Raw genomic sequence first — 24512 nt, 5'->3', positions numbered from 1 at the left:
AGGGGACGGGTGAGGGTAAGGCTTCTGGGAAGGGTTAGGGTTAGGGTTCGGGCTAGGGTTAGGGTTAGGGGACGTGGACGGTTTAGGGTCCAGGTGAGGGTACGGCAACGGTTTAGGGTGAGCGTACGTGTGAGGGCACGGGTTAGTGTTAGCGTACGGGTTAGGATTAGGGGACGGGTGAGGGTAAGGCTTCGGGGAAGGGTTAGGATTAGGGTTCGGGCTAGGGTTAGGGTTAGGGGACGGGGACGGTTTAGGGTCCAGGTGAGGGTACGGCAACGGTTTAGGGTGAGCGTACGTGTGAGAGCATGGGTTAGTGTTAGCGTACGGGTTAGGATTAGGGGACGGGTGAGGGTAAGGCTTCGGGGAAGGGTTAGTGTTAGGGTTCGGGCTAGGGTTAGGGTTAGGGGACGGGGACGGTTTAGGGTCCAGGTGAGGGTACGGCAACAGTTTAGGGTGAGCGTACGTGTGAGGGCACGGGTTAGTGTTAGCGTACGGGTTAGGATTAGGGGTTGGGTGAGGGTAAGGCTTCATGGAAGGGTTAGGGTTAGGGTTCGGGCTAGGTATAGGGTTAGGGGACGGGGGCGTTTTAGGGTCCAGGTGAGGGTACAACAACGGTTTAGGGTGAGCGTACGTGTGAGGGCACGGATTAGTGTTAGCGTACGGGTTAGTATTAGAGGACGGGTAAGAGTAAGGCTTCGGGGAAGGGTTAGGGTTAGCGTTCGGGCTAGGGTTAGGGTTGGGGACGGGGACGGTTTAGGGTCCAGGTGAGGGAAAGGCAACGGGTTAGGGTGAGCGTACGTGTGAGGGCACGGGTTAGTGTTAGCGTACGGGTTAGGAATAGGGGACGGGTGAGGGTAAGGCTTCGGGGAAGGGTTAGGGTTAGGGTTCGGGCTAGGGTTAGGGTTAGGGGATGGGGACGGTTTATGGTACAGGTGACGGTACGTCAACAGTTTAGGGTGAGCGTACGTGTGAGGGCACGGGTTACTGTTAGCGTACGGGTTAGGAATAGGGGACGGGTGAGGGTAAGGCTTCGGGGAAGGGTTAGGGTTAGGGTTAGGGTTAGGGGATGGGGACGGTTTATGGTACAGGTGACGGTACGTCAACAGTTTAGGGTGAGCGTACGTGTGAGGGCACGGGTTAGTGTTAGCCTACGGGTTAGGATTAGGAGACGGTTGAGGGTAAGGCTTCGGGGAAGGGTTAGGGTTAGGATTCGGGCTAGGGTTAGGGTTAGGGGACGGGGACGGTTTAGGGTCCAGGTGAGGGTACGGCAACGGTTTAGGGTGAGCGTACATGTGAGGGCACGGGTTAGTGTTAGCATACGGGTTAGGATTAGGGGACAGGTGAGGGTAAGACTTCGGGGAAGGGTTAGGGTCAGGGCTCGGGCTAGGGTTAGGGTTAGGTAACGGGGATGGTTTACGGTACAAGTGAGGGTACGACAACGGTTTAGGGTGAGCGTACGTGTGAGTGCACGGGTTAGTGTTAGCGTACGGTTTAGAATTAGGGGACGGGTGAGGGTAAGGCTCTGGGGAAGGGTTATTGTTAGGGTTCGGGCTGGGGTTGGGGTTAGGGGACGGGGACGGTTTAGGGTCTAGGTGAGGGTACGGCAACGGTTTAGGGTGAGCTTAAGTGTGAGTGCACGGGTTAGTGTTAGCGTACAGATTAGGATTATGGGACGGGTGAGGGTAAGACTTCGGGGAGGGGTTAGGGTTAGAGTTCGGGCTAGGGTTAGGGTTAGGGGACGGGGACGGTTTAGGGTCCAGGTGAGGGTACAACAACGGTTTTGTGTGAGCGTACGTGTGAGGGCACAGGTTAGTGTTAGCGTACGGGTTACGATTAGGGGACGGGTGAGGGTAAGGCTTCTGGGAAGGGTTAGGGTTAGGGTTCGGGCTAGGGTTAGGGTTAGGGGACGTGGACGGTTTAGGGTCCAGGTGAGGGTACGGCAACGGTTTAGGGTGAGCGTACGTGTGAGGGCACGGGTTAGTGTTAGCGTACAGTTTAGGATTAGGGGACGGGTGAGGGTAAGGCTTCGGGGAAGGGTTAGTGTTAGGGTTCGGGCTAGCTTAGGGTTAGTTGACGGGGACAGTTTAGGGTCCAGTTGAGGGTACGGCAACAGTTTAGGGTGAGCGTACGTGTGAGGGCACGGGATAGTGTTAGCGTACGGGTTAGGATTAGGAGACGGGTGAGGGTAAGGCTTCGGGGAAGGGTTAGGGTTAGGGTTCGGGCTAGGGTTAGGGTTAGGGAACGGGGACCGTTTAGGGTCCAGGTGTGTGTACGGCAACGGTTTAGGGTGAGCGTACGTGTGAGGGCACGGGTTAGTGTTAGCGTACGGGTTAGGATTAGGGTACGGGTGAGGGTAAGCCTTCGGGGAAGGGTTAGGGTTAGGGCTCGGGCTAGGGTTAGGGTTAGGGGACGGGGACGGTTTAGGGTCCAGGTGAGGGTATGACAACGGTTTAGGGTGAGCGTATGTGTGAGGGCACGGGTTAGTGTTAGCGTACAGTTTAGGATTAGGGGACGGATGAGGGTAAGGCTTCAGGGAAGGGTTAGGGTTAGCGTTCGGGCTAGGGTTAGGGTTAGGGGACGCGGGCGGTTTAGGGCCCAGGTGAGGGAAAGGCAACGGTTTAGGGTGAGCGTACGTGTGAGGGCATGGGTTAGTGTTAGCGTACGGGTTAGGAATAGGGGACGGGTGAGGGTAAGGCTTCGGGGAAGGGTTAGTGTTAGGGTTCGGGCTAGGGTTAGGGTTAGGGGATGGGGACGGTTTATGGTACAGGTGACGGTACGTCAACAGTTTAGGGTGAGCGTACGTGTGAGGGCACGGGTTAGTGTTAGCGTACGGGTTAGGAATAGGGGGCGGGTGAGGGTAAGGCTTCGGGGAAGGGTTAGGGTTAGGGTTCGGGCTAGGGTTAGGGTTAGGGGATGGGGACGGTTTATGGTACAGGTGACGGTACGTCAACAGTTTAGGGTGAGCGTACGTGTGAGGGCACGGGTTAGTGTTAGCCTACGGGTTAGGATTAGGAGACGGTTGAGGGTAAGGCTTCGGGGAAGGGTTAGGGTTAGGGTTCGGGCTAGGGTTAGGGTTAGGGGACGGGGACGGTTTAGGGTCCAGGTGAGGGTACGGCAACGGTTTAGGGTGAGCGTACATGTGAGGGCACGGGTTAGTGTTAGCATACGGGTTAGGATTAGGGGACGGGTGAGGGTAAGGCTTCGGGTAAGTGTTAGGGTCAGGGCTCGGGCTAGGGTTAGGGTTAGGTAACGGGGATGGTTTACGGTACAAGTGAGGGTACGACAACGGTTTAGGGTGAGCGTACGTGTGAGTGCACGGGTTAGTGTTAGCGTATGGTTTAGGATTAGGGGACGGGTGAGGAAAAGGCTCTGGGGAAGGGTTATTGTTAGGGTTCCGGCTGGGTTTGGGGTTAGGGGACGGGGACGGGTAAGGGTCTAGGTGAGGGTACGGCAACGGTTTAGGGTGAGCGTAAGTGTGAGTGCATGGGTTAGTGTTAGCGTACAGATTAGGATTATGGGATGGGTGAGGGTAAGGCTTCGGGGAGGGGTTAGGGTTAGAGTTCGGGCTAGGGTTAGGGTTAGGGGACGGGGACAGTTTAGGGTCCAGGTGAGGGTACAACAACGGTTTTGGGTGAGCGTACGTGTGAGGGCACAGTTTAGTGTTAGCGTACGGGTTACGATTAGGGGACGGGTGAGGGTAAGGCTTCTGGGAAGGGTTAGTGTTAGGGTTCGGGCTAGGGTTAGGGTTAGGGGACGTGGACGGTTTAGGGTCCAGGTGAGGGTACGGCAACGGTTTAGGGTGAGCGTACGTGTGAGGGCACGGGTTAGTGTTAGCGTACGGGTTAGGATTAGGAGACGGGTGAGGGTAAGGCTTCGGGGAAGGGTTAGGTTTAGGGTTCGGGCTAGGGTTAGGGTTAGGGGACGGAGACGGTTTAGGGTCCAGGTGAGGGTACGGCAACGGTTTAGGGTGAGCGTACGTGTGAGAGCATTGGTTAGTGTTAGTGTAAGGGTTAGGATTAGGGGACGGGTGAGGGTAAGGCTTCAGGGAAGGGTTAGTGTTAGGGTTCGGGCTAGGGTTAGGGTTAGGGGATGGGGACGGTTTAGGGTCCAGGTGAGGGTACGGCAACAGTTTAGGGTGAGCGTACGTGTGAGGGCACGGGTTAGTGTTAGCGTACGGGTTAGGATTAGGGGACGGGTGAGGGTAAGGCTTCGTGGAAGGGTTAGGGTTAGAGCTCGGGCTAGGGTTAGGGTTAGGGGACGGGGAAGTTTTAGGGTCCAGGTGAGGGTACGAGAACGGTTTAGGGTGAGCGTACGTGTGAGGGCACGGGTTAGTGTTAGCGTACGGGGTAGGAATAGGGGACGGGTGAGGGTAAGCCTTCGGGGAAGGGTTAGGGTTAGGGTTCGGGCTAGGGTTAGGGTTAGGGGATGGGGACGGTTTATGGTACAGGTGAGGGTACGGCAAGAGTTTAGGGTGAGCGTACGTGTGAGGGCACGGGTTAGTGTTAGCGTACGGGTTAGGATTCGGGGATGGGTGAGGGTAAAGCTTCGGGGAAGGGTTAGGGTTAGGGTTCGGGCTAGGGTTAGGGTTAGGGGACGGGGGCGGTTTAGGGTCCAGGTGAGGGTACAACAACGGTTTAGGGTGAGCGTATGTGTGAGGGCACGGGTTAGTGTTAGCGTACGGGTTAGGATTAGGGTACGGGTGAGGGTAAGCCTTCGGGGAAGGGTTAGGGTTAGGGCTCGGGCTAGGGTTAGGGTTAGGGGACGGGGACGGTTTAGGGTCCAGGTGAGGGTACGACAACTGTTTAGGGTGAGCGTACGTGTGAGGGCACGGTTTAGTGTTAGCGTACGGTTTAGGATTAGGGGACGGATGAGGGTAAGGCTTCGGGGAAGGGTTAGGGTTAGCGCTCGGGCTAGGGTTAGGGTTAGGTAACGGGGATGGTTTACGGTACAAGTGAGGGTACGACAATGGTTTAGGGTGAGGGTACGTGTGAGTGCACGGGTTAGTGTTAGCGTACGGTTTAGGATTAGGGGACGGGTGAGGGTAAGGCTCTGGGGAAGGGTTATTGTTAGGGTTCGGGCTGGGGTTGGGGTTAGGGGACGGGGACGGTTTAGGGTCCAGGTGAGGGTACGGCAACAGTTTAGGGTGAGCGTACGTGTGACGGCACGGGTTAGTGTTAACGTACGTGTTACGATTATGAGACGGGTGAGGGTAAGGCTTCGGGGAAGGGTTAGGGTTAGAGCTCGGGCTAGGGTTAGGGTTAGGGGACGGGGACGGTTTAGGGTCCAGGTGAGGTTACGACAACGGTTTTGGGTGAGCGTACGTGTGAGGGCACAGGTTAGTGTTAGCGTACGGGTTAGGATTAGGGGACGGGTGAGGGTAAGGCTTCTGGGAAGGGTTAGGGTTAGGATTCGGGCTAGGGTTAGGGTTAGGGGACGTGGACGGTTTAGGGTCCAGGTGAGGGTACGGCAACGGTTTAGGGTGAGCGTACGTGTGAGAGCATGGGTTAGTGTTAGCGTACTGGTTAGGATTAGGGGACGGGTGAGGGTAAGGCTTCGGGGAAAGGTTAGTGTTAGGGTTCGGGTAGGGTTAGGGTTAGGGGACGGGGACGGTTTAGGGTCCAGGTGAGGGTACGGCAACAGTTTAGGGTGAGCGTACGTGTGAGGGCACGGGTTAGTGTTAGCGTACAGTTTAGGATTAGGTGACGGGTGACGGTAAGGCTAAGGGGAAGGGTTAGGGTTAGCGTTCGGGCTAGGGTTAGGGTTAGGGGACGTGGACCGTTTAGGGTCCAGGTGAGGGAAAGGCAACGGTTTATGGTGAGCGTACGTCTGAGGGCATGGGTTAGTGTTAGCGTACGGGGTAGGAATAGGGGACGGCTGAGGGTAAGGCTTCGGGGAAGGGTTAGGGTTAGGGTTCGGGCTAGGGTTAGGGTTAGGGGATGGGGACGGTTTATGGTACAGGTGAGGGTACGGCAAGAGTTTAGGGTGAGCGTACGTGTGAGGGCACGGGTTAGTGTTAGCGTACGGGTTAGGATTACGGGATGCGTGAGGGTAAGGCTTCGGGGAAGGGTTAGGGTTAGGGTTCGGGCTAGGGTTAGGGTTAGGGGACGGGGGCGGTTTAGGGTCCAGGTGAGGGTACGGCAACGGTTTAGGGTGAGCGTACGTGTGAGAGCATGGGTTAGTGTTAGCGTATGGGTTAGGATTAGGGGACGGGTGAGGGTAAGGCTTCGGGGAAGGGTTAGTGTTAGGGTTCGGGCTAGGGTTAGGGTTAGGGGACGGGGACGGTTTAGGGTCCAGGTGAGGGTACGGCAACAGTTTAGGGTGAGCGTTCGTGTGAGGGCACGGTTTAGTGTTAGCGTACGGGTTAGGATTAGGGGACGGGTGAGGGTAAGGCTTCGGGGAAGGGTTAGGGTTAGAGCTCGGGCTAGGGTTAGGGTTAGGGGACGGGGACGGTTTAGGGTCCAGGTGAGCGTACGACAACGGTTTAGGGTGAGCGTACGTGTGAGGGCACGGGTTAGTGTTAGCGTACGGGTTAGGATTAGGAGAAGGGTGAGGGTAAGGCTTCGGGGAAGTGTTAGGGTTAGTGTTCGGGCTAGGGTTAGGGTTAGGGGACGGGGACGGTTTAGGGTCCAGGTGAGGGTACGACAACGGTTTAGGGTGAGCGTACCTGTGAGGGCACGGGTTGGTGTTAGCGTACGGTTTAGGATTAGGGGACGGGTGAGGGTAAGGCTAAGGGGAAGGGTTAGGGTTAGCGTTCGGGCTAGGGTTAGGGTTAGGGGACGGGTGCCGTTTAGGGTCCAGGTGAGGGAAAGGCAACGGTTTAGGGTGAGCGTACGTGTGAGGGCACGGGTTAGTGTTAGCGTACGGGTTAGGATTAGGGGATGGGTGAGGGTAAGGCTTCGTGGAAGGGTTAGGGTTAGGGTTCGGGCTAGGGTTAGGGTTAGGGGACGGGGGCGGTTTAGGGTCCAGGTGAGGGTACAACAACGGTTTAGGGTGAGTGTACGTGTGAGGGCACGGGTTAGTGTTAGCGTACGGGTTAGTATTAGAGGACGGTAAGAGTAAGGCTTCGGGAAAGGGTTAGTGTTAGCGTTCGCGCTAGGGTTAGGTTTAGGGGACGGGGACGGTTTAGGGTCCAGGTGAGGGTACGGCAACGGTTTAGGGTGAGCGTACGTGTGAGGGCACGGGTTAGTGTTAGCGTACGGTTTAGTATTAGGGGACGGGTGAGGGTAAGGCTTCGGGGAAGGGTTAGTGTTAGGGTTCGGGCTAGGGTTAGGGTTAAGGGACGGGGACGGTTTAGGGTCTAGGTGAGGGTACGGCAACGGTTTAGGGTGAGCGTACATTTGAGGGCACGGGTTAGTGTTAGCATACGGGTTAGGATTAGGGGACAGGTGAGGGTAAGGCTTCGGGTAAGTGTTAGGGTCAGGGCTCGGGCTAGGGTTATGGTTAGGTAACGGGGATGGTTTACGGTACAAGTGAGGGTACGACAACGGTTTAGGGTGAGCGTACGTGTGAGTGCACGGGTTAGTGTTAGCGTACGGTTTAGGATTAGGGGACGGGTGAGGGTAAGGCTCTGGGGAAGGGTTATTGTTAGGGTTCGGGCTGGGGTTGGGGTTAGGGGACGGGGACGGGTAAGGGTCTAGGTGAGGTTACGGCAACGGTTTAGGGTGAGCGTAAGTGTGAGTGCACGGGTTAGTGTTAGCGTACAGATTAGGATTATGGGATGGGTGAGGGTAAGGCTTCGGGGAGGGGTTAGGGTTAGAGTTCGGGCTAGGGTTAGGGTTAGGGGACGGGGACAGTTTAGGGTCCAGGTGAGGGTACAACAACGGTTTTGGGTGAGCGTACGTGTGAGGGCACAGGTTAGTGTTAGCGTACGGGTTAGGATTAGGGGACGGGTGAGGGTAAGGCTTCTGGGAAGGGTTAGGGTTAGGGTTCGGGCTAGGGTTAGGGTTAGGGGACGTGGACGGTTTAGGGTCCAGGTGAGGGTACGGCAACGGTTTAGGGTGAGCGTACGTGTGAGGGCACGGGTTAGTGTTAGCGTACGGGTTAGGATTAGGTGACGGGTGAGGGTAAGGCTTCGGGGAAGGGTTAGGATTAGGGTTCGGGCTAGGGTTAGGGTTAGGGGACGGGGACGGTTTAGGGTCCAGGTGAGGGTACGACAACGGTTTAGGGTGAGTGTACGTGTTAGGGTACGGCTTAGTGTTAGCGTACGGGTTAGGATTAGGAGACGGGTGAGGGTAAGGCTTCGGGGAAGGGTTAGGGTTAGGGTTCGGGCTAGGGTTAGGGTTAGGGGACGGGGACGGTTTAGGGTCCAGGTGAGGGTACGGAAACGGTTTAGGGTGAGCGTACGTGTGAGGGCACGGGTTAGTGTTAGCGTACGGGTTAGGATTAGGGTACGGGTGAGGGTAAGCCTTCGGGGAAGGGTTAGGGTTAGGGCTCGGACTAGGGTTTGGGTTAGGGGACGGGGACGGTTTAGGGTCCAGGTGAGGGTACGACAACGGTTTAGGGTGAGCGTACGTGTGAGGGCACGGGTTAGTGTTAGCGTACAGTTTAGGATTAGGGGACGGGTGAGGGTAAGGCTTCGGGGAAGGGTTAGGGTTAGCGTTCGGGCTAGGGTTAGGGTTAGGGGACGGGGACGGTTTAGGGTCCAGGTGAGGGAAAGGCAACGGTTTAGGGTGAGCGTACGTGTGAGGGCACGGGTTAGTGTTAGCGTACGGGTTAGGAATAGGGTACGGGTGAGGGTAAGGCTTCGGGGAAGGGTTAGGGTTAGGGTTCGGGCTAGGGTTAGGGTTAGGGGATGGGGACGGTTTATGGTACAGGTGACGGTACGTCAACAGTTTAGGGTGAGCGTACGTGTGAGGGCACGGGTTAGTGTTAGCGTACGGGTTAGGAATAGGGGACGGGTGAGGGTAAGGCTTCGGGGAAGGGTTAGGGTTAGGGTTCGGGCTAGGGTTAGGGTTAGGGGACGGGGACGGTTTGGGGTCCAGGTGAGGGTACGGCAACGGTTTAGGGTGAGCGTACATGTGAGGGCACGGGTTAGTGTTAGCATACGGGTTAGGATTAGGGGACGGGTGAGGGTAAGGCTTCGGGAAGGGTTAGGGTCAGGGCTCGGGCTAGGGTTAGGGTTAGGTAACGGGGATGGTTTACGATACAAGTGAGGGTACGACAACGGTTTAGGGTGAGCGTACGTGTGAGTGCACGTGGTAGTGTTAGCGTACGGTTTAGGATTAGGGGACGGGTGAGGGTAAGGCTCTGGGGAAGGGTTATTGTTAGGGTTCGGGCTGGGGTTGGGGTTAGGGCACGGGGACGGTTTAGGGTCTAGGTGAGGGTACAGCAACAGTTTAGGGTGAGCGTAAGTGTGAGTGCACAGGTTAGTGTTAGCGTACAGCTTAGGATTATGGGATGGGTGAGGGTAAGGCTTCGGGGAAGGGTTAGGGTTAGAGTTCGGGCTAGGGTTAGGGTTAGGGGACGGGGACGGTTTAGAGTCCAGGTGAGGGTACAACATGTGTTTTGGGTGAGCCTACGTGTGAGGCCACAAGTTAGTGTTAGCGTACGGGTTAGGATTAGGGGACGGGTGAGGGTAAGGCTTCTGGGAAGGGTTAGGGTTAGGGTTCGGGCTAGGGTTAGGATTAGGGCACGTGGACGGTTTAGGGTCCAGGTGAGGGTACGGCAACGGTTTAGGGTGAGCGTACGTGTGAGGCCACGGGTTAGTGTTAGCGTACGGGTTAGGATTAGGGGACGGGTGAGGGTAAGGCTTCGGGGAAGGGTTAGGATTAGGGTTCGGGCTAGGGTTAGGGTTAGGGGACGGGGACGGTTTAGGGTCCAGGTGAGGGTACGGCAACGGTTTAGGGTGAGCGTACGTGTGAGAGCATGGGTTAGTGTTAGCGTACGGGTTAGGATTAGGGGACGGGTGAGGGTAAGGCTTCGGGGAAGGGTTAGTGTTAGGGTTCGGGCTAGGGTTAGGGTTAGGGGACGGGGACGGTTTAGGGTCCAGGTGAGGGTACGGCAACAGTTTAGGGTGAGCGTTCGTGTGAGGGCACGGGTTAGTGTTAGCGTACGGGTTAGGATTAGGGCACGGGTGAGGGTAAGGCTTCGGGGAAGGGTTAGGGTTAGAGCTCGGGCTAGGGTTAGGGTAGGGGACGGGGACGGTTTAGGGTCCAGGTGAGGGTACGACAACGGTTTAGGGTGAGCGTACGTGTGAGGGCACGGGTTAGTGTTAGCGTACGGGTTAGTATTAGGAGACGGGTGAGGGTAAGGCTTCGGGAAAGGGTTAGGGTTAGGGTTCGGGCTAGGGTTAGGGTTAGGGGATGGGGACGGTTTATGGTACAGGTGAGGGTACGGCAAGAGTTTAGGGTGAGCGTACGTGTGAGGGCACGGGTTAGTGTTAGCGTACGGGTTAGGATTCGGGGATGGGTGAGGGTAAAGCTTCGGGGAAGGGTTAGGGTTAGGGTTCGGGCTAGGGTTAGGGTTAGGGGACGGGGGCGGTTTAGGGTCCAGGTGAGGGTACAACAACGGTTTAGGGTGAGCGTATGTGTGAGGGCACGGGTTAGTGTTAGCGTACGGGTTAGGATTAGGGTACGGGTGAGGGTAAGCCTTCGGGGAAGGGTTAGGGTTAGGGCTCGGGCTAGGGTTAGGGTTAGGGGACGGGGACGGTTTAGGGTCCAGGTGAGGGTACGACAACTGTTTAGGGTGAGCGTACGTGTGAGGGCACGGTTTAGTGTTAGCGTACGGTTTAGGATTAGGGGACGGATGAGGGTAAGGCTTCGGGGAAGGGTTAGGGTTAGCGCTCGGGCTAGGGTTAGGGTTAGGTAACGGGGATGGTTTACGGTACAAGTGAGGGTACGACAATGGTTTAGGGTGAGGGTACGTGTGAGTGCACGGGTTAGTGTTAGCGTACGGTTTAGGATTAGGGGACGGGTGAGGGTAAGGCTTCTGGGAAGGGTTAGGGTTAGGATTCGGGCTAGGGTTAGGGTTAGGGGACGTGGACGGTTTAGGGTCCAGGTGAGGGTACGGCAACGGTTTAGGGTGAGCGTACGTGTGAGAGCATGGGTTAGTGTTAGCGTACTGGTTAGGATTAGGGGACGGGTGAGGGTAAGGCTTCGGGGAAAGGTTAGTGTTAGGGTTCGGGTAGGGTTAGGGTTAGGGGACGGGGACGGTTTAGGGTCCAGGTGAGGGTACGGCAACAGTTTAGGGTGAGCGTACGTGTGAGGGCACGGGTTAGTGTTAGCGTACAGTTTAGGATTAGGTGACGGGTGACGGTAAGGCTAAGGGGAAGGGTTAGGGTTAGCGTTCGGGCTAGGGTTAGGGTTAGGGGACGTGGACCGTTTAGGGTCCAGGTGAGGGAAAGGCAACGGTTTATGGTGAGCGTACGTCTGAGGGCATGGGTTAGTGTTAGCGTACGGGGTAGGAATAGGGGACGGGTGAGGGTAAGGCTTCGGGGAAGGGTTAGGGTTAGGGTTCGGGCTAGGGTTAGGGTTAGGGGATGGGGACGGTTTATGGTACAGGTGAGGGTACGGCAAGAGTTTAGGGTGAGCGTACGTGTGAGGGCACGGGTTAGTGTTAGCGTACGGGTTAGGATTACGGGATGCGTGAGGGTAAGGCTTCGGGGAAGGGTTAGGGTTAGGGTTCGGGCTAGGGTTAGGGTTAGGGGACGGGGGCGGTTTAGGGTCCAGGTGAGGGTACGGCAACGGTTTAGGGTGAGCGTACGTGTGAGAGCATGGGTTAGTGTTAGCGTATGGGTTAGGATTAGGGGACGGGTGAGGGTAAGGCTTCGGGGAAGGGTTAGTGTTAGGGTTCGGGCTAGGGTTAGGGTTAGGGGACGGGGACGGTTTAGGGTCCAGGTGAGGGTACGGCAACAGTTTAGGGTGAGCGTTCGTGTGAGGGCACGGTTTAGTGTTAGCGTACGGGTTAGGATTAGGGGACGGGTGAGGGTAAGGCTTCGGGGAAGGGTTAGGGTTAGAGCTCGGGCTAGGGTTAGGGTTAGGGGACGGGGACGGTTTAGGGTCCAGGTGAGCGTACGACAACGGTTTAGGGTGAGCGTACGTGTGAGGGCACGGGTTAGTGTTAGCGTACGGGTTAGGATTAGGAGAAGGGTGAGGGTAAGGCTTCGGGGAAGTGTTAGGGTTAGTGTTCGGGCTAGGGTTAGGGTTAGGGGACGGGGACGGTTTAGGGTCCAGGTGAGGGTACGACAACGGTTTAGGGTGAGCGTACGTGTGAGGGCACGGGTTGGTGTTAGCGTACGGTTTAGGATTAGGGGACGGGTGAGGGTAAGGCTAAGGGGAAGGGTTAGGGTTAGCGTTCGGGCTAGGGTTAGGGTTAGGGGACGGGTGCCGTTTAGGGTCCAGGTGAGGGAAAGGCAACGGTTTAGGGTGAGCGTACGTGTGAGGGCACGGGTTAGTGTTAGCGTACGGGTTAGGATTAGGGGATGGGTGAGGGTAAGGCTTCGTGGAAGGGTTAGGGTTAGGGTTCGGGCTAGGGTTAGGGTTAGGGGACGGGGGCGGTTTAGGGTCCAGGTGAGGGTACAACAACGGTTTAGGGTGAGTGTACGTGTGAGGGCACGGGTTAGTGTTAGCGTACGGGTTAGTATTAGAGGACGGTAAGAGTAAGGCTTCGGGAAAGGGTTAGTGTTAGCGTTCGCGCTAGGGTTAGGTTTAGGGGACGGGGACGGTTTAGGGTCCAGGTGAGGGTACGGCAACGGTTTAGGGTGAGCGTACGTGTGAGGGCACGGGTTAGTGTTAGCGTACGGTTTAGTATTAGGGGACGGGTGAGGGTAAGGCTTCGGGGAAGGGTTAGTGTTAGGGTTCGGGCTAGGGTTAGGGTTAAGGGACGGGGACGGTTTAGGGTCCAGGTGAGGGTACGGCAACGGTTTAGGGTGAGCGTACATTTGAGGGCACGGGTTAGTGTTAGCATACGGGTTAGGATTAGGGGACAGGTGAGGGTAAGGCTTCGGGTAAGTGTTAGGGTCAGGGCTCGGGCTAGGGTTATGGTTAGGTAACGGGGATGGTTTACGGTACAAGTGAGGGTACGACAACGGTTTAGGGTGAGCGTACGTGTGAGTGCACGGGTTAGTGTTAGCGTACGGTTTAGGATTAGGGGACGGGTGAGGGTAAGGCTCTGGGGAAGGGTTATTGTTAGGGTTCGGGCTGGGGTTGGGGTTAGGGGACGGGGACGGGTAAGGGTCTAGGTGAGGTTACGGCAACGGTTTAGGGTGAGCGTAAGTGTGAGTGCACGGGTTAGTGTTAGCGTACAGATTAGGATTATGGGATGGGTGAGGGTAAGGCTTCGGGGAGGGGTTAGGGTTAGAGTTCGGGCTAGGGTTAGGGTTAGGGGACGGGGACAGTTTAGGGTCCAGGTGAGGGTACAACAACGGTTTTGGGTGAGCGTACGTGTGAGGGCACAGGTTAGTGTTAGCGTACGGGTTAGGATTAGGGGACGGGTGAGGGTAAGGCTTCTGGGAAGGGTTAGGGTTAGGGTTCGGGCTAGGGTTAGGGTTAGGGGACGTGGACGGTTTAGGGTCCAGGTGAGGGTACGGCAACGGTTTAGGGTGAGCGTACGTGTGAGGGCACGGGTTAGTGTTAGCGTACGGGTTAGGATTAGGTGACGGGTGAGGGTAAGGCTTCGGGGAAGGGTTAGGATTAGGGTTCGGGCTAGGGTTAGGGTTAGGGGACGGGGACGGTTTAGGGTCCAGGTGAGGGTACGACAACGGTTTAGGGTGAGTGTACGTGTTAGGGTACGGCTTAGTGTTAGCGTACGGGTTAGGATTAGGAGACGGGTGAGGGTAAGGCTTCGGGGAAGGGTTAGGGTTAGGGTTCGGGCTAGGGTTAGGGTTAGGGGACGGGGACGGTTTAGGGTCCAGGTGAGGGTACGGAAACGGTTTAGGGTGAGCGTACGTGTGAGGGCACGGGTTAGTGTTAGCGTACGGGTTAGGATTAGGGTACGGGTGAGGGTAAGCCTTCGGGGAAGGGTTAGGGTTAGGGCTCGGGCTAGGGTTTGGGTTAGGGGACGGGGACGGTTTAGGGTCCAGGTGAGGGTACGACAACGGTTTAGGGTGAGCGTACGTGTGAGGGCACGGGTTAGTGTTAGCGTACAGTTTAGGATTAGGGGACGGGTGAGGGTAAGGCTTCGGGGAAGGGTTAGGGTTAGCGTTCGGGCTAGGGTTAGGGTTAGGGGACGGGGACGGTTTAGGGTCCAGGTGAGGGAAAGGCAACGGTTTAGGGTGAGCGTACGTGTGAGGGCACGGGTTAGTGTTAGCGTACGGGTTAGGAATAGGGTACGGGTGAGGGTAAGGCTTCGGGGAAGGGTTAGGGTTAGGGTTCGGGCTAGGGTTAGGGTTAGGGGATGGGGACGGTTTATGGTACAGGTGACGGTACGTCAACAGTTTAGGGTGAGCGTACGTGTGAGGGCACGGGTTAGTGTTAGCGTACGGGTTAGGAATAGGGGACGGGTGAGGGTAAGGCTTCGGGGAAGGGTTAGGGTTAGGGTTCGGGCTAGGGTTAGGGTTAGGGGACGGGGACGGTTTGGGGTCCAGGGGAGGGTACGGCAACGGTTTAGGGTGAGCGTACATGTGAGGGCACGGGTTAGTGTTAGCATACGGGTTAGGATTAGGGGACGGGTGAGGGTAAGGCTTCGGGAAGGGTTAGGGTCAGGGCTCGGGCTAGGGTTAGGGTTAGGTAACGGGGATGGTTTACGATACAAGTGAGGGTACGACAACGGTTTAGGGTGAGCGTACGTGTGAGTGCACGTGGTAGTGTTAGCGTACGGTTTAGGATTAGGGGACGGGTGAGGGTAAGGCTCTGGGGAAGGGTTATTGTTAGGGTTCGGGCTGGGGTTGGGGTTAGGGCACGGGGACGGTTTAGGGTCTAGGTGAGGGTACAGCAACAGTTTAGGGTGAGCGTAAGTGTGAGTGCACAGGTTAGTGTTAGCGTACAGCTTAGGATTATGGGATGGGTGAGGGTAAGGCTTCGGGGAAGGGTTAGGGTTAGAGTTCGGGCTAGGGTTAGGGTTAGGGGACGGGGACGGTTTAGAGTCCAGGTGAGGGTACAACATGTGTTTTGGGTGAGCCTACGTGTGAGGCCACAAGTTAGTGTTAGCGTACGGGTTAGGATTAGGGGACGGGTGAGGGTAAGGCTTCTGGGAAGGGTTAGGGTTAGGGTTCGGGCTAGGGTTAGGATTAGGGCACGTGGACGGTTTAGGGTCCAGGTGAGGGTACGGCAACGGTTTAGGGTGAGCGTACGTGTGAGGCCACGGGTTAGTGTTAGCGTACGGGTTAGGATTAGGGGACGGGTGAGGGTAAGGCTTCGGGGAAGGGTTAGGATTAGGGTTCGGGCTAGGGTTAGGGTTAGGGGACGGGGACGGTTTAGGGTCCAGGTGAGGGTACGGCAACGGTTTAGGGTGAGCGTACGTGTGAGAGCATGGGTTAGTGTTAGCGTACGGGTTAGGATTAGGGGACGGGTGAGGGTAAGGCTTCGGGGAAGGGTTAGTGTTAGGGTTCGGGCTAGGGTTAGGGTTAGGGGACGGGGACGGTTTAGGGTCCAGGTGAGGGTACGGCAACAGTTTAGGGTGAGCGTTCGTGTGAGGGCACGGGTTAGTGTTAGCGTACGGGTTAGGATTAGGGCACGGGTGAGGGTAAGGCTTCGGGGAAGGGTTAGGGTTAGAGCTCGGGCTAGGGTTAGGGTAGGGGACGGGGACGGTTTAGGGTCCAGGTGAGGGTACGACAACGGTTTAGGGTGAGCGTACGTGTGAGGGCACGGGTTAGTGTTAGCGTACGGGTTAGGATTAGGAGACGGGTGAGGGTAAGGCTTCGGGGAAGGGTTAGGGTTAGTGTTCGGGCTAGGGTTAGGGTTAGGGGACGGGGACGAATTAGGGTCCAGGTGAGGGTACGACAACGGTTTAGGGTGAGCGTACGTGTGAGGGCACGGGTTAGTGTTAGCGTACGGTTTAGGATTAGGGGACGGGTGAGGGTAAGGCTAAGGGTAAGGGTTAGGGTTAGCGTTCGGGCTAGGGTTAGGGTTAGGGGACGGGTGCCGTTTAGGGTCCAGGTGAGGGAAAGGCAACGGTTTAGGGTGAGCGTACGTGTGAGGGCACGGGTTAGTGTTAGCGTACGGGTTAGGAATAGGGGACGGGTGAGGGTAAGGCTAAGGGGAAGGGTTAGGGTTAGGGTTCGGGCTAGGGTTAGGGTTAGGGGACGTGGACGGTTTAGGGTCCAGTGAGGGTACGGTAACGGTTCAGGGTGAGCGTACGTGTGAGGGCACGGGTTAGTGTTAGCGTACGGGATGGATTAGGGGACGGGTGAGGGTAAGGCTTCGGGGAAGGGTTAGGATTAGGGTTCGGGCTAGGGTTAGGGTTAGGGGACGGGGACGGTTTAGGGTCCAGGTGAGGGTACAACGGTTTAGGGTGAGCGTACGTGGGAGGGCACGGGTTAGTGTTAGCGTACCGGTTAGTATTAGAGGACGGGTAAGAGTAAGGCTTCGGGAAGGGGTTAGTGTTAGCGTTCACGCTAGGGTTAGGTTTAGGGGACGGGGACGGTTTAGGGTCCAGGTGAGGGTACGGCAACAGTTTAGGGTGAGCGTACGTGGGAGGGCACGGGTTAGTGTTAGCGTACGGGTTAGTATTAGGGGACGGGTGAGGGTAAGGCTTCGGGGAAGGGTTAGGTTTAGAGCTCGGGCTAGGGTTAGGGTTAGGGGACGGGGACGGTTTAGGGTCCAGGTGAGGGTACGACAACGGTTTAGGGTGAGTGTACGTGTGAGGGCATGGGTTAGTGTTAGCGTACGGGTTAGGATTAGGAGACTGGTGAGGGTAAGGCTTCGGGGAAGGGTTAGGGTTAGGGTTCGGGCTAGGGTTAGGGTTAGGGGACGGGGACGGTTTAGGGTCCAGGTGAGGGTATGGCAACGGTTTAGGGTGAGCGTACGTGTGAGGGCACGGGTTAGTGTTAGCGTACGGGTTAGGATTAGGGTACGGGTGAGGGTAAGCCTTCGGGGAAGGGTTAGGGTTAGGGCTCGTCTAGGGTTAGGGTTAGGGGACGGGGACGGTTTAGGGTCCAGGTGAGGGTACGACAACGGTTTAGGGTGAGCGTACGTGTGAGGGCACGGGTTAGTGTTAGCGTACAGTTTAGGATTAGGGGACGGGTGAGGGTAAGGCTTCGGGGAAGTGTTAGGGTTAGCGTTCGGGCTAGGGTCAGGGTTAGGGGACGGGGACGGTTTAGGGTCCAGGTAAGGGAAAGGCAACGGTTTAGGGTGAGCGTACGTGTGAGGGCATGGGTTAGTGTTAGCGTACGGGTTAGGAATAGGGGACGGGTGAGGGTAAGGCTTCGGGGAAGGGTTAGGGTTAGGGTTCGGGCTAGGGTTAGGGTTAGGGGATGGGGACGGTTTATGGTACAGGTGACGGTACGTCAACAGTTTAGGGTGAGCGTACGTGTGAGGGCATGGGTTAGTGTTAGCGTATGGGTTAGGAATAGGGGACGGGTGAGGGTAAGGCTTCGTGGAAGCGTTAGGGTTAGAGCTCGGGCTAGGGTTAGGGTTAGGGGACGGGGAAGTTTTAGGGTCCAGGTGAGGGTACGACAACGGTTTAGGGTGAGCGTACGTGTGAGGGCACGGGTTAGTGTTAGCGTACGGGTTAGGATTAGGAGACGGTTGAGGGTACGGCTTCGGGGAAGGGTTAGGGTTAGGGTTCGGGCTAGGGTTAGGGTTAGGGGACGGTGACGTTTAGGGTCCAGGTGAGGGTACGACAACGGTTTAGGGTGAGCGTACGTGTGAGGGCACGGGTTAGTGTTAGCGTACAGTTTAGGATTAGGGGACGGGTGAGGGTAAGGCTAAGGGGAAGGGTTAGGGTTAGCGTTCGGGCTAGGGGACGGGGACCGTTTAGGGTCCAGGTGAGGGAAAGGCAACGGTTTAGGGTGAGCGTACGTGTGAGGGCACGGGTTAGTGTTAGCGTACGGGTTACGAATAGGGGACGGGTGAGGGTAAGCCTTCGGGGAAGGGTTAGGGTTAGGGTTCGGGCTAGGGTTAGGGTTAGGGGATGGGGACGGTTTATGGTACAGGTGAGGGTACGGCAAGAGTTTAGGGTGAGCGTACGTGTGAGGGCACGGGTTAGTGTTAGCGTACGGGTTAGGATTAGGGGATGGGTGAGGGTAAGGCTTCGGGGAAGGGTTAGGGTTAGGGTTCGGGCTAGGGTTAGGGTTAGGGGACGGGGGCGGTTTAGGGTCCAGGTGAGGGTACAACAACGGTTTAGTGTGAGCGTACGTGTGAGGGCATGGGTTAGTGTTAGCGTACGGGTTAGTATTAGGGGACGGGTGAGGGTAAGGCTTCGGGGAAGTGTTAGGGTTAGGGTTCGGGCTAGGGTTAGGGTTAGGGGACGGGGACGGTTTAGGGTCTAGGTGAGGGTACGGCAACGGTTTAGGGTGAGTGTACGTGTGAGAGCATGGGTTAGTGTTAGCGTACGGGTTAGGATTAGGGGACGGGTAGGGTAAGGCTTCGGGGAAGGGTTAGTGTTAGGGTTTGGGCTAGGGTTAGGGTTAGGGGACGGGGACGGTTTAGGGTCCAGTTGAGGGTACGGCAACAGTTTAGGGTGAGCGTACGTGTGAGGGCACGGGTTAGTGTTAGCGTACGGGTTAGGATTAGGGGACGGGTGAGGGTAAGGCTTCGGGGAAGGGTTAGGGTTAGAGCTCGGGCTAGGGTTAGGGTTAGGGGACGGGGACGGTTTAGGGTCCAGGTGAGGGTACGACAACGGTTTAGGGTGATTGTACGTGTGAGGGCACGGGTTAGTGTTAGCGTACGGGTTAGGATTAGGAGACGGGTGAGGGTAAGGCTTCGGGGAAGGGTTATTGTTAGGGTTCGGGCTAGGGTTAGGGTTAGGGGACGGGGACCGTTTAGGGTCCAGGTGAGGGTACGGCAACGGTTTAGGGTGAGCGTACGTGTGAGGGCACGGGTTAGTGTTAGCATACGGGTTAGGAATAGGGGACGGGTGAGGGTAAGGCTTCGGGGAAGGGTTAGTGTTAGGGTTCGGGCTAGGGTTAGGGTTAGGGGATGGGGACGGTTTATGGTACAGGTGACGGTACGTCAACAGTTTAGGGTGAGCGTACGTGTGAGGGCACGGGTTAGTGTTAGCGTACGGGTTAGGATTAGGGGACGGGTGAGGGTAAGCCTTCGGGGAAGGGTTAGGGTTAGGGCTCGGGCTAGGGTTAGGGTTAGGGGACGGGGACGGTTTAGGGTCCAGGTGAGGGTACGACAACGTTTTAGGGTGAGCGTACGTGTGAGGGCACGGGTTAGTGTTAGCGTACAGTTTAGGATTAGGGGACGGATGAGGGTAAGGCTTCGGGGAAGGGTTAGGGTTAGCGTTCGGGCTAGGGTTAGGGTTAGGGGACGGGGACGGTTTAGGGTCCAGGTGAGGGAAAGGCAACGGTTTAGGGTGAGCGTACGTGTGAGGGCACGGGTTAGTGTTAGCGTACGGGTTAGGAATAGGGGACGGGTGAGGGTAAGGCTTCGGGGAAGGGTTAGGTTTAGGGTTCGGGCTACGGTTAGGGTTAGGGGATGGGGACGGTTTATGGTATAGGTGACGGTACGTCAACAGTTTAGGGTGAGCGTACGTGTGAGGGCACGGGTTAGTGTTAGCGTATGGGTTAGGAATAGGGGACGGGTGAGGGTAAGGCTTCGGGGAAGGGTTAGGGTTAGGGTTCGGGCTAGGGTTAGGGTTAGGGGATGGGGACGGTTTATGGTACAGGTGACGGTACGTCAACAGTTTAGGGTGAGCGTACGTGTGAGGGCACGGGTTAGTGTTAGCCTACGTGTTAGGATTAGGAGACAGTTGAGGGTAAGGCTTCGGGGAAGGGTTAGGGTTAGGGTTCGGGCTAGGGTTAGGGTTAGGGGACGGGGACGGTTTAGGGTCCAGGTGAGGGTACGGCAACAGTTTAGGGTGAGCGTACATGTGAGGGCACGGGTTAGTGTTAGCATACGGGTTAGGATTAGGGGACAGGTGAGGGTAAGGCTTCGGGGAAGGGTTAGGGTCAGGGCTCGGGCTAGGGTTAGGGTTAGGTAACGGGGATGGTTTACGGTACAAGTGAGGGTACGACAACGGTTTAGGGTGAGCGTACGTGTGAGTGAACGGGTTAGTGTTAGCGTTCGGTTTAGGATTAGGGGACGGGTGAGGGTAAGGCTCTGGGGAAGGGTTATTGTTAGGGTTCGGGCTGGGGTTGGGGTTAGGGGACGGGGACGGTTTAGGGTCTAGGTGAGGGTACGGCAACGGTTTAGGGTGAGCGTAAGTTTGAGTGCACGGGTTAGTGTTAGCGTACAGATTAGGATTATGGGATGGGTGAGGGTAAGGCTTCGGGGAGGGGTTAGGGTTAGAGTTCGGGCTAGGGTTAGGGTTAGGGGACGGGGACGGTTTAGGGTCCAGGTGAGTGTACAACAACGGTTTTGGGTCAGCGTACGTGTGAGTGCACAGGTTATTGTTAGCGTACGGGTTAGGATTAGGGGACGGGTGAGGGTAAGGCTTCTGGGAAGGGTTAGGGTTAGGGTTCGGGCTAGGGTTAGGGTTAGGGGACGTGGACGGTTTAGGGTCCAGGTGAGGGTACGGGAATGGTTTAGGGTGAGCGTACGTGTGAGGGCACGGGTTAGTGTTAGCGTACAGCTTAGGATTAGGGGACGGGTGAGGGTAAGGCTTCGGGGAAGGGTTAGTGTTAGGGTTCGGGCTAGGGTTAGGGTTAGGGGACGGGGACAGTTTAGGGTCCAGTTGAGGGTATGGCAACAGTTTAGAGTGAGCGTACGTGTGAGGGCACGGGTTAGTGTTAGCGTACGGGTTAGGATTAGGGTACGTGTAAGGGTAAGCCTTCGGGGAAGGGTTAGGTTTAGGGCTCGGGCTAGGGTTAGGGTTAGGGGACGGGGACGGTTTAGGGTCCAGGTGAGGGTACGGCAACGGTTTAGGGTGAGCGTACGTGTGAGGGCACGGGTTAGTGTTAGCGTACGGGTTAGGAATAGGGGACGGGTGAGGGTAAGGCTTCGGGGAAGGGTTAGGGTTAGTGTTCGGGCTAGGGTTAGGGTTAGGGGATGGGGACGGTTTATGGTACAGGTGACGGTACGTCAACAGTTTAGGGTGAGCGTACGTGTGAGGGCACGGGTTAGTGTTAGCGTACGGGTTAGGAATAGGGGACGGGTGAGGGTAAGGCTTCGGGGAAGGGTTAGGGTTAGGGTTCGGGCTAGCGTTAGGGTTAGGGGATGGGGACGGTTTATGGTACAGGTGACGGTACGTCAACAGTTTAGGCTGAGCGTACGTGTGAGGGCACGGGTTAGTGTTAGCCTACGGGTTAGGATTAGGAGACGGTTGAGGGTAAGGCTTCGGGGAAGGGTTAGGGTTAGGGTTCGGGCTAGGGTTAGGGTTAGGGGACGGGGACGGTTTAGGGTCCAGGTGAGGGTAAGGCAACGGTTTAGGGTGAGCGTACATGTGAGGGCACGGGTTAGTGTTAGCATACGGGTTAGGATTAGGGAACAGGTGAGGGTAAGGCTTCGGGGAAGGGTTAGGGTCAGGGCTCGGGCTAGGGTTAGGGTTAGGTGACGGGGATGGTTTACGGTACAAGTGAGGGTACGACAACGGTTTAGGATGAGCGTACGTGTGAGTGAACGGGTTAGTGTTAGCGTTCGGTTTAGGATTAGGGGACGGGTGAGGGTAAGGCTCTGGGGAAGGGTTATTGTTAGGGTTCGGGCTGGGGTTGGGGTTAGGGGACGGGGACGGTTTAGGGTCTAGGTGAGGGTACGGCAACGGTTTAGGGTGAGCGTAAGTGTGAGTGCACGGGTTATTGTTAGCGTACAGATTAGGATTATGGGATGGGTGAGGGTAAGGCTTCGGGGAGGGGTTAGGGTTAGAGTTCGGGCTAGGGTTAGGGTTAGGGGCCGGGGACAGTTTAGGGTCCAGGTGAGGGTACAACAACGGTTTTGGGTGAGCGTACGTGTGAGGGCACAGGTTAGTGTTAGCGTACGGGTTAGGATTAGGGGACGGGTGAGGGTAAGGCTTCTGGGAAGGGTTAGGGTTAGGGTTCGGGCTAGGGTTAGGGTTAGGGGACGTGGACGGTTTAGGGTCCAGGTGACGGTACGGCAACGGTTTAGGGTGAGCGTACGTGTGAGGGCACGGGTTAGTGTTAGCGTACAGTTTAGGATTAGGGGACGGGTGAGGGTAAGGCTTCGGGGAAGTGTTAGTGTTAGGGTTCGGGCTAGGGTTAGGGTTAGGGGACGGGGACGGTTTAGGGTCCAGGTGAGGGTACGGCAACGGTTTAGGGTGAGCGTACGTGTGAGAGCATTGGTTAGTGTTAGCGTAAGGGTTAGGATTAGGGGACGGGTGAGGGTAAGGCTTCAGGGAAGGGTTAGTATTAGGGTTCGGGCTAGGGTTAGGGTTAGGGGATGGGGACGGTTTAGGGTCCAGGTGAGGGTACGGCAACAGTTTAGGGTGAGCGTACGTGTGAGGGCACGGGTTAGTGTTAGCGTACGGGTTAGGATTAGGGGACGGGTGAGGGTAAGGCTTCGTGGAAGGGTTAGGGTTAGAGCTCGGGCTAGGGTTAGGGTTAGGGGACGGGGAAGTTTTAGGGTCCAGGTGAGGGTACGAGAACGGTTTAGGGTGAGCGTACGTGTGAGGGCACGGGTTAGTGTTAGCGTACGGGGTAGGAATAGGGGACGGGTGAGGGTAAGCCTTCGGGGAAGGGTTAGGGTTAGGGTTCGGGCTAGGGTTAGGGTTAGGGGATGCGGACGGTTTATGGTACAGGTGCGGGTACGGCAAGAGTTTAGGGTGAGCGTACGTGTGAGGGCACGGGTTAGTGTTAGCGTACGGGTTAGGATTCGGGGATGGGTGAGGGTAAGGCTTCGGGGAAGGGTTAGGGTTAGGGTTCGGGCTAGGGTTAGGGTTAGGGGACGGGGGCGGTTTAGGGTCCAGGTGAGGGTACAACAACGGTTTAGGGTGAGCGTATGTGTGAGGGCACGGGTTAGTGTTAGCGTACGGGTTAGGATTAGGGTACGGGTGAGGGTAAGCCTTCGGGGAAGGGTTAGGGTTAGGGCTCGGGCTAGGGTTAGGGTTAGGGGACGGGGACGGTTTAGGGTCCAGGTGAGGGTACGACAACTGTTTAGGGTGAGCGTACGTGTGAGGGCACGGTTTAGTGTTAGCGTACGGTTTAGGATTAGGGGACGGATGAGGGTAAGGCTTCGGGGAAGGGTTAGGGTTAGCGCTCGGGCTAGGGTTAGGGTTAGGTAACGGGGATGGTTTACGGTACAAGTGAGGGTACGACAATGGTTTAGGGTGAGGGTACGTGTGAGTGCACGGGTTAGTGTTAGCGTACGGTTTAGGATTAGGGGACGGGTGAGGGTAAGGCTCTGGGGAAGGGTTATTGTTAGGGTTCGGGCTGGGGTTGGGGTTAGGGGACGGGGACGGTTTAGGGTCCAGGTGAGGGTACGGCAACAGTTTAGGGTGAGCGTACGTGTGAGGGCACGGGTTAGTGTTAACGTACGTGTTACGATTATGAGACGGGTGAGGGTAAGGCTTCGGGGAAGGGTTAGGGTTAGAGCTCGGGCTAGGGTTAGGGTTAGGGGACGGGGACGGTTTAGGGTCCAGGTGAGGTTACGACAACGGTTTTGGGTGAGCGTACGTGTGAGGGCACAGGTTAGTGTTAGCGTACGGGTTAGGATTAGGGGACGGGTGAGGGTAAGGCTTCTGGGAAGGGTTAGGGTTAGGATTCGGGCTAGGGTTAGGGTTAGGGGACGTGGACGGTTTAGGGTCCAGGTGAGGGTACGGCAACGGTTTAGGGTGAGCGTACGTGTGAGGGAACGCGTTAGTGTTAGCGTACGGGTTAGGATTAGGGGACGGGTGAGGGTAAGGCTTCGGGGAAGGGTTAGGATTAGGGTTCGGGCTAGGGTTAGGGTTAGGGGACGGGGACGGTTTAGGGTCCAGGTGAGTGTACGGCAACGGTTTAGGGTGAGCGTACGTGTGAGAGCATGGGTTAGTGTTAGCGTACTGGTTAGGATTAGGGGACGGGTGAGGGTAAGGCTTCGGGGAAGGGTTAGTGTTAGGGTTCGGGCTAGGGTTAGGGTTAGGGGACGGGGACGGTTTAGGGTCCAGGTGAGGGTACGGCAACAGTTTAGGGTGAGCGTACGTGTGAGGGCACGGGTTAGTGTTAGCGTACAGTTTAGGATTAGGGGACGGGTGACGGTAAGGCTAAGGGGAAGGGTTAGGGTTAGCGTTCGGGCTAGGGTTAGGGTTAGGGGACGTGGACCGTTTAGGGTCCAGGTGAGGGAAAGGCAACGGTTTATGGTGAGCGTACGTCTGAGGGCATGGGTTAGTGTTAGCGTACGGGGTAGGAATAGGGGACGGGTGAGGGTAAGGCTTCGGGGAAGGGTTAGGGTTAGGGTTCGGGCTAGGGTTAGGGTTAGGGGATGGGGACGGTTTATGGTACAGGTGAGGGTACGGCAAGAGTTTAGGGTGAGCGTACGTGTGAGGGCACGGGTTAGTGTTAACGTACGGGTTAGGATTACGGGATGCGTGAGGGTAAGGCTTCG

Source organism: Leucopleurus acutus, assembly GCF_964270905.1.
Source record: "Leucopleurus acutus genome assembly, chromosome: 16".
Taxonomy (NCBI): Eukaryota; Metazoa; Chordata; class Mammalia; order Artiodactyla; family Delphinidae; genus Leucopleurus; species Leucopleurus acutus.
The sequence above is the reverse complement of the archived record's forward strand: the minus strand, read 5'-3'. Positions refer to the sequence as shown.